Raw genomic sequence first — 9,036 nt, forward strand, 5'->3', positions numbered from 1 at the left:
AGGAGATCATGAAGAGGAACATCTCGCACTATGAGGAGCAGCTGGTGGCGCTGTTTGGATCCAGCATGGACCTGCGGGACTAGAGCCCTGAGTCCACATCACCACCACCACCACCACCACCGCTGCTGCTGCTGCTGCCTGTGCCTTCACTACCCACAGAGACGAGAGACATCTTACCAAACTAGAGACCCTAACCACAGTCATCTTACCAAACTAGAGACAAAAACAGAGACCCCACACTGACCCAGACAGAGACAGAGACCCTGTCCGACTTTAGAGAGACAGAGACATCTTACCAAACTATAGACCCCAACCACAGGGACATATTGCCAAACTATAGAAAGAGACATTATACCCTGACCAAGAGACCCTGTCCAACTATAGAGACTGATACATCTTACCAAACCAGAGAAATTCTGACCTATAGAGACAGCAAGACATCTTACCAAACTAGAGAGGAACAGAGAGACATCTTACCAGACTACAGAGAGGAACAGAGAGACATCTTACCAGACTAGAGAGAGGAACAGAGAGACATCTTACCAGACTAGAGAGAGGGACAGAGACATCTTACCAGACTAGAGAGAGGAACAGAGACATCTTACCAGACTAGAGAGAGGAACAGAGACATCTTACCAGACTAGAGAGAGGAACAGAGAGACATCTTACCAGACTAGAAACGGAGACTGAGACCCGACAGGGGGAGTGAAGGGGTACAGTCTGTATGGGGTTACAGGGGGAGTGAAGGGGTACAGTCTGTGTGGGGGTACAGGGGGAGTGAAGGGGTACAGTCTGTGTGGGGTTACAGGGGTGATGAAGGGGTACAGGGGGGTTTGCAGCTTCCTGGTAACCCTTGACAGACTTTGGGCATGTAGAGTTCTATTCTTGAATTTGAGTGAAGCGTTTCTGTGAGCTTCCCTCGGGTCAGAGTGGGGCTGGCATCCCCTTTAACGTGGGGGGGGCAGAAAATAAACTTTTATTTTAAGGATATATATATGTTTTAATTCAGTAGAATGCAGTTACAGGAGCAAGCCACAATAAAATATAGAAAATAAAGTTGAAAATGTAATGAATTATTAAAGGGGGGATTTTTCTGCTTGCCTTCCACCACTCACACTCCACAGCGACCCCTCCCCACCCTTCTGTAACCCCCTCTCCCAGCCTGTGAGCGCAGTGCTGGGCAGGGTGGGGCGGGTTAGGGCGAGTGCAGTGCTGGGCAGGGTGGGGCGGGTTAGGGCGAGTGCAGTGCTGGGCAGGGTGGGGCGGGTTAGGGCGAGCGCAGTGCTGGGCAGGGTGGGGCGGGTTAGGGCGAGCGCAGTGCTGGGCAGGGTGGGACGGGTTTTGTTCCAGCAGCAGATCCAATCACTAGTGTGCGAGGAGGGGCGGATCCTGTTTAAGCTCAGGACTGGGTGCTTGGGGCTCTGCCTGGTGATTGGCTCGCACTGCTTGTTCTTATTAATATCACAGAATGAATGTAAAGCCTGGCCCGGCTCACACCTGCTCTTTGCAGTGCCACTCTTAAACCTGGACTGGAGCTGTCCTGCAGGGTCGGAGTCTCCCTGTATCCCTGCTCCCAGTCTCTCACACTCCAGTCCAGTCGAGTCCAGCTCCGGGCTTTCACTCCAGGAGTTCATTCCTCTCTGGCTTACCCCAGCCAGGTCCATGAGTGCTGTCGTCTTTTAAAAATTCATCCAAATGTAAACCCTTTCAGCCCTGAATCACTGCTGTCAAGCTGAAGAATGCGACGTGAAGTTTTATATAATGCAGAAAGGATTTATTGAGCATACATGAGAACAGGACACAGTTCATATTTTTTACATACAGTAGTTTGTGCTAAATGGGATTCAGAGTCCCCGTGGGTTCTGTAAGAACTGTCAACGCATTGGGTCCCGTCAGCACTGAAAGGGTTAATGGACCTGGTTGGGCTGAAGCGCTGCCCCCGACACTCCCTCTAGAGGGCGCCACCACGCAGCCACTCTGACAGAGAACGCTCCTACTTCATTTTTAAAAAAACTAAACAAAATATATAAAAAAAATTCAAATCTTTAATAAAAGTTATTTTGTTTTGGTGGATGAAAGAAAACAGTTATTGAAATCTGATGTTATTACCGTTCTTATTATAATTATTCTTGTTATTGATGAAAATGCTGATTCACTTTGTGCTGTTGATGACAAAAAGAAATGTGTTGGAGTTCAATTATATTCTTTACACTTTTTGGACAATAAAAAAAACAATTCTTGCTTATTTCTCTTCGATTCTCTTTGAATGAGTTGTTCTGAAATAAACATTTTGTTTAAAGGAGTGTTATTCACCCAGTCTTTACTGAGGGAGGAGAGGGGAGGGGGAGATCGGGTTCGAGAGTTCAGTGTTTGGTTGTTTATCCAGGAATTTAACCTTTTAGAGTGTCAGACTGGGGCCGGTTCATCTGCCTCTACACTCCATCTCGTTCCCAGTATCAAACTGGGGTTCATCTGCCTCTACACTCCATCTCGTTCCCAGTATCAGACTGGGGTTCATCTGTCTCTCCACTCCATCTCGTTCCCAGTATCAGACTGGGGTTCATCTGTCTCTCCACTCCATCTCGTTCCCAGTATCAGACTGGGGCCGGTTCATCTGTCTCTCCACTCCATCTCGTTCCCAGTATCAAACTGGGGTTCATCTGCCTCTACACTCCATCTCGTTCCCAGTATCAGACTGGGGTTCATCTGCCTCTACACTCCATCTCGTTCCCAGTATCAGACTGGGGCCGGTTCATCTGTCTCTCCACTCCATCTCGTTCCCAGTATCAGACTGGGGCCGGTTCATCTGTCTCTCCACTCCATCTCGTTCCCAGTATCAGACTGGGGCCGGTTCATCTGTCTCTCCACTCCATCTCGTTCCCAGTATCAGACTGGGGCCGGTTCATCTGTCTCTCCACTCCATCTCGTTCCCAGTATCAGACTGGGGTTCATCTGTCTCTCCACTCCATCTCGTTCCCAGTATCAGACTGGGGTTCATCTGTCTCTCCACTCCATCTCGTTCCCAGTATCAGACTGGGGTTCATCTGCCTCTACACTCCATCTCGTTCCCAGTATCAGACTGGGGCCGGTTCATCTGTCTCTCCACTCCATCTCGTTCCCAGTATCAAACTGGGGTTCATCTGCCTCTACACTCCATCTCATTCCCAGTATCAGACTGGGGTTCATCTGTCTCTCCACTCCATCTCGTTCCCAGTATCAGACTGGGGTTCATCTGCCTCTACACTCCATCTCGTTCCCAGTATCAGACTGGGGCCGGTTCATCTGTCTCTCCACTCCATCTCGTTCCCAGTATCAAACTGGGGTTCATCTGCCTCTACACTCCATCTCATTCCCAGTATCAGACTGGGGTTCATCTGTCTCTCCACTCCATCTCGTTCCCAGTATCAGACTGGGGCCGGTTCATCTGTCTCTACACTCCATCTCATTCCCAGTATCAGACTGGGGCCGGTTCATCTGTCTCTACACTCCATCTCATTCCCAGTATCAGACTGGGGCCGGTTCATCTGCCTCTCCACTCCATCTCGTTCCCAGTATCAGACTGGGGCCGGTTCATCTGCCTCTCCACTCCATCTCGTTCCCAGTATCAGACTGGGGTTCATCTGCCTCTACACTCCATCTCATTCCCAGTATCAGACTGGGGTTCATCTGTCTCTCCACTCCATCTCGTTCCCAGTATCAGACTGGGGTTCATCTGTCTCTCCACTCCATCTCGTTCCCAGTATCAGACTGGGGTTCATCTGTCTCTCCACTCCATCTCGTTCCCAGTATCAGACTGGGGTTCATCTGTCTCTCCACTCCATCTCATTCCCAGTATCAGACTGGGGTTCATCTGTCTCTCCACTCCATCTCGTTCCCAGTATCAGACTGGGGTTCATCTGTCTCTCCACTCCATCTCATTCCCAGTATCAGACTGGGGTTCATCTGCCTCTCCACTCCATCTCGTTCCCAGTATCAGACTGGGGTTCATCTGCCTCTACACTCCATCTCATTCCCAGTATCAGACTGGGGTTCATCTGTCTCTCCACTCCATCTCGTTCCCAGTATCAGACTGGGGTTCATCTGTCTCTCCACTCCATCTCGTTCCCAGTATCAGACTGGGGTTCATCTGTCTCTCCACTCCATCTCGTTCCCAGTATCAGACTGGGGTTCATCTGTCTCTCCACTCCATCTCATTCCCAGTATCAGACTGGGGTTCATCTGTCTCTCCACTCCATCTCGTTCCCAGTATCAGACTGGGGTTCATCTGCCTCTACACTCCATCTCGTTCCCAGTATCAGACTGGGGTTCATCTGTCTCTACACTCCATCTCGTTCCCAGTATCAGACTGGGGTTCATCTGCCTCTACACTCCATCTCGTTCCCAGTATCAGACTGGGGTTCATCTGTCTCTACACTCCATCTCGTTCCCAGTATCAGACTGGGGCCGGTTCATCTGTCTCTACACTCCATCTCGTTCCCAGTATCAGACTGGGGTTCATCTGTCTCTCCACTCCATCTCATTCCCAGTATCAGACTGGGGTTCATCTGCCTCTACACTCCATCTCGTTCCCAGTATCAGACTGGGGCCGGTTCATCTGTCTCTCCACTCCATCTCGTTCCCAGTATCAGACTGGGGCCGGTTCATCTGTCTCTCCACTCCATCTCGTTCCCAGTATCAGACTGGGGTTCATCTGCCTCTACACTCCATCTCATTCCCAGTATCAGACTGGGGTTCATCTGTCTCTCCACTCCATCTCGTTCCCAGTATCAAACTGGGGTTCATCTGCCTCTACACTCCATCTCGTTCCCAGTATCAGACTGGGGCCGGTTCATCTGTCTCTCCACTCCATCTCGTTCCCAGTATCAGACTGGGGTTCATCTGCCTCTACACTCCATCTCGTTCCCAGTATCAGACTGGGGTTCATCTGCCTCTACACTCCATCTCGTTCCCAGTATCAAACTGGGGTTCATCTGCCTCTACACTCCATCTCATTCCCAGTATCAGACTGGGGCCGGTTCATCTGCCTCTCCACTCCATCTCGTTCCCAGTATCAGACTGGGGTTCATCTGTCTCTACACTCCATCTCGTTCCCAGTATCAGACTGGGGTTCATCTGTCTCTCCACTCCATCTCGTTCCCAGTATCAGACTGGGGCCGGTTCATCTGCCTCTACACTCCATCTCGTTCCCAGTATCAGACTGGGGTTCATCTGCCTCTACACTCCATCTCGTTCCCAGTATCAGACTGGGGTTCATCTGTCTCTACACTCCATCTCGTTCCCAGTATCAGACTGGGGTTCATCTGTCTCTCCACTCCATCTCATTCCCAGTATCAGACTGGGGCCGGTTCATCTGTCTCTCCACTCCATCTCGTTCCCAGTATCAGACTGGGGTTCATCTGTCTCTCCACTCCATCTCGTTCCCAGTATCAGACTGGGGTTCATCTGTCTCTCCACTCCATCTCGTTCCCAGTATCAGACTGGGGTTCATCTGTCTCTACACTCCATCTCGTTCCCAGTATCAGACTGGGGTTCATCTGTCTCTCCACTCCATCTCATTCCCAGTATCAGACTGGGGCCGGTTCATCTGTCTCTCCACTCCATCTCGTTCCCAGTATCAGACTGGGGTTCATCTGCCTCTCCACTCCATCTCGTTCCCAGTATCAGACTGGGGTTCATCTGTCTCTCCACTCCATCTCGTTCCCAGTATCAGACTGGGGTTCATCTGCCTCTACACTCCATCTCGTTCCCAGTATCAGACTGGGGTTCATCTGTCTCTCCACTCCATCTCGTTCCCAGTATCAGACTGGGGTTCATCTGTCTCTACACTCCATCTCGTTCCCAGTATCAGACTGGGGCCGGTTCATCTGTCTCTCCACTCCATCTCGTTCCCAGTATCAAACTGGGGCCGGTTCATCTGCCTCTACACTCCATCTCGTTCCCAGTATCAGACTGGGGTTCATCTGTCTCTCCACTCCATCTCGTTCCCAGTATCAGACTGGGGTTCATCTGCCTCTCCACTCCATCTCGTTCCCAGTATCAGACTGGGGTTCATCTGTCTCTCCACTCCATCTCGTTCCCAGTATCAGACTGGGGTTCATCTGCCTCTACACTCCATCTCGTTCCCAGTATCAGACTGGGGCCGGTTCATCTGTCTCTCCACTCCATCTCGTTCCCAGTATCAGACTGGGGTTCATCTGCCTCTACACTCCATCTCGTTCCCAGTATCAGACTGGGGCCGGTTCATCTGTCTCTCCACTCCATCTCGTTCCCAGTATCAGACTGGGGTTCATCTGTCTCTCCACTCCATCTCGTTCCCAGTATCAGACTGGGGCCGGTTCATCTGTCTCTCCACTCCATCTCGTTCCCAGTATCAGACTGGGGCCGGTTCATCTGTCTCTCCACTCCATCTCGTTCCCAGTATCAGACTGGGGTTCATCTGTCTCTCCACTCCATCTCGTTCCCAGTATCAGACTGGGGTTCATCTGTCTCTCCACTCCATCTCGTTCCCAGTATCAGACTGGGGTTCATCTGCCTCTACACTCCATCTCGTTCCCAGTATCAGACTGGGGTTCATCTGCCTCTCCACTCCAGTCAGACGTCACCTGGGTGTATCGTTTCATTGTAGAATGTGTTCATTACATCACCCTCCTCCAATACAACACGATACAGTCACACTTCATGCTCAGCCTACATTATTATTATTATTATTATTATTATTATTATTATTATTATTTGTTTCTTAGCAGACGCCCTTATCCAGGGCGACTTACAATTGTTACAAGAAATCACATTATTTTTACATACAATTACCCATTTATACAGTTGGGTTTTTACTGGAGCAATCTAGGTAAAGTACCTTGCTCAAGGGTACAGCAGCAGTGTCCCCCTCCGGTGATTGAACCCACAACCCACAATGTTTTGCTTCAGTCATTAAATTAGTGAATGGTCGCCCAAGCAATCGTTTTCAACGTGAGTTTACTAGCATTTGGGTCCGTGTTACTGCAAAACTGTCTCTGTGTTTCTGACCCTGAGAAAGTCTCGAGTTTCTATGGAAACGAAGTTGAGGTGACGCTGTGCTGCTGGTGCTGCAGTTCTCAGACAGGGCCAGCAGATGGCGCTCATGTTCTTTAAAACTAAACATTCGAGTCCCATGCTTTCCAGCGCGGTGCTGCGTGAAACTACACCATACACAGCCTGGCCGGTTTACCAGAGCAACGCATTCCCCAAGAGCATGTACTCACCCACGTACCGTGATGCACCTTCTCTGAGCGTGCTCCGTGCTGCACCGAATGAAGGAGAAGCTAGCGAGGAATGGAGTGTCCATTCAGCGATGTCATGTCATGACTGTTCATTCATATCACTGATATACAAACATCATTAGGCATCTTAAACAGCTTCTGAAGCGCCGTGTGTGGCTGTGTTTCTTACTCTTTTAAATGAATTGCATGTCTGGCTTACTGAAGTTAAATTAGACAAGCACTAATTTGCCTGTATTGATCATTTTCCGAGATTTTCAGTTCTGGAGGTTTGATTTCATCGCAAAACAAATCCAGACTGTAGAAGCTATGGGGTGTTCTAATGAATGTGCGCAATGCTCTGTGTGTGTATATAAATATATTGTAGCGTTTCACGCAGTAGACAGAATAGAAGGAGACAACACGCTGCTTTCAGGTTCAAAGCTTTATTTAGGATCTCTTTCAGCACCGTACACAGCCCACTGCTCTAGCCACTTACTCCATCCCCCACAATGAGCGTGCAGCGCCCCGTTTTATAACCTAGCCCCGCCCATTTAACAGCTATCCCATTGGTCCCCAGCCGCACACCAGGACCAATGGGCGCACACAACTAACAACCAATGACAGGGACCAGGGCGCACCCTGCGTGCAGGACAGCTCGCACAGCCACAGAGACAGAGCGAACCCGCAGCTACAGGGGATACAGACGGCGTGCTGTGCGGAAGGCAATCTGCTTTCCTCCGCTGGTCTGAGTGACTCGCGGCACCCCAGTATCAGAGGCTCCCTCTCAGGCAGCAAGGATTCTCCCTCAGGCAGCGGCTCTCTGCTCCTGTCCCTTGGGCGCACCCCTTGTAAGGAGCCCTTAAAAGGACTGGCGCTCCTAGCGGTGGCTCTCTTAACAAGGCAGGTAGCAGTGGTGCTTTCTCAGGCGGCAGCGGCGGTGGCGCTCTCTCGGGCGGCGGCGGCAGGTCTCCCGTCTCATACACTGGAGATGATCCAGGCTCCCTCGTTAGCCTCCTCGAACGGCCACCGCTCCTCTGCTTTCGTTCTCGGGCAGGCAGTAGGTTCCCTTCCTCCTGCAACACGCCACTTGGTGCCCGATCTCCCCGCAGAAAAAGCACCAGCCTTGTTCTTCCAAGGAGATCCTCCAGTCCGTCATCCCACCGGTTACGTGACGGCTCGGGTCGTACCGCAGCCACTGGTCCATCTCCGTCTTCTACCTGCTCCTGCGCAACGCTGGATTACTTGTAGTTATCCCACTTCAAACACCAGCAAAGCGTTTCATGAAGTAGACAGAACAGAACGCTCTTATTTACGATCTCTTTCCGAGCCCACGTCACTTGCCCTGGACCGCCCACAATGAGCGTGCAACGCCCCGCTTTATAACATAGCCCCGCCCCTTTATGCTAATCGAGTGTCAGCGCGAACAGCTATCCCATTGGTCCCCAGCCGCACACCAGGACCAATGGGCGCACACAACCAACAGCCAATGACAGGGACCGGGGCGCACCCTGCGTGCAGGACAGCTCGCACAGCCACAGAGACAGAGCGAACCCGCAGCTACAGGGAATACAGACGAGGGGAGGAACACAATACAGCGGTAATAACAGCACCCAGACAGGGGAGACAAGAGCGAATACACAACACGAACAATACACAGATCGCTACACTATATATATATTTGAAGTGTGTCCATAACTAGCAAGGAGAAAACAAGTACTGGGATTGTAAGACAGAGAAACACTCAGTACTCATCTTCCCAGTAAGCCTCTCCCGGTAAGCAGCTCTCCCAGTACTCATC

This window comes from Acipenser ruthenus, chromosome 16 (assembly GCF_902713425.1).
Source record: "Acipenser ruthenus chromosome 16, fAciRut3.2 maternal haplotype, whole genome shotgun sequence".
Taxonomy (NCBI): Eukaryota; Metazoa; Chordata; class Actinopteri; order Acipenseriformes; family Acipenseridae; genus Acipenser; species Acipenser ruthenus.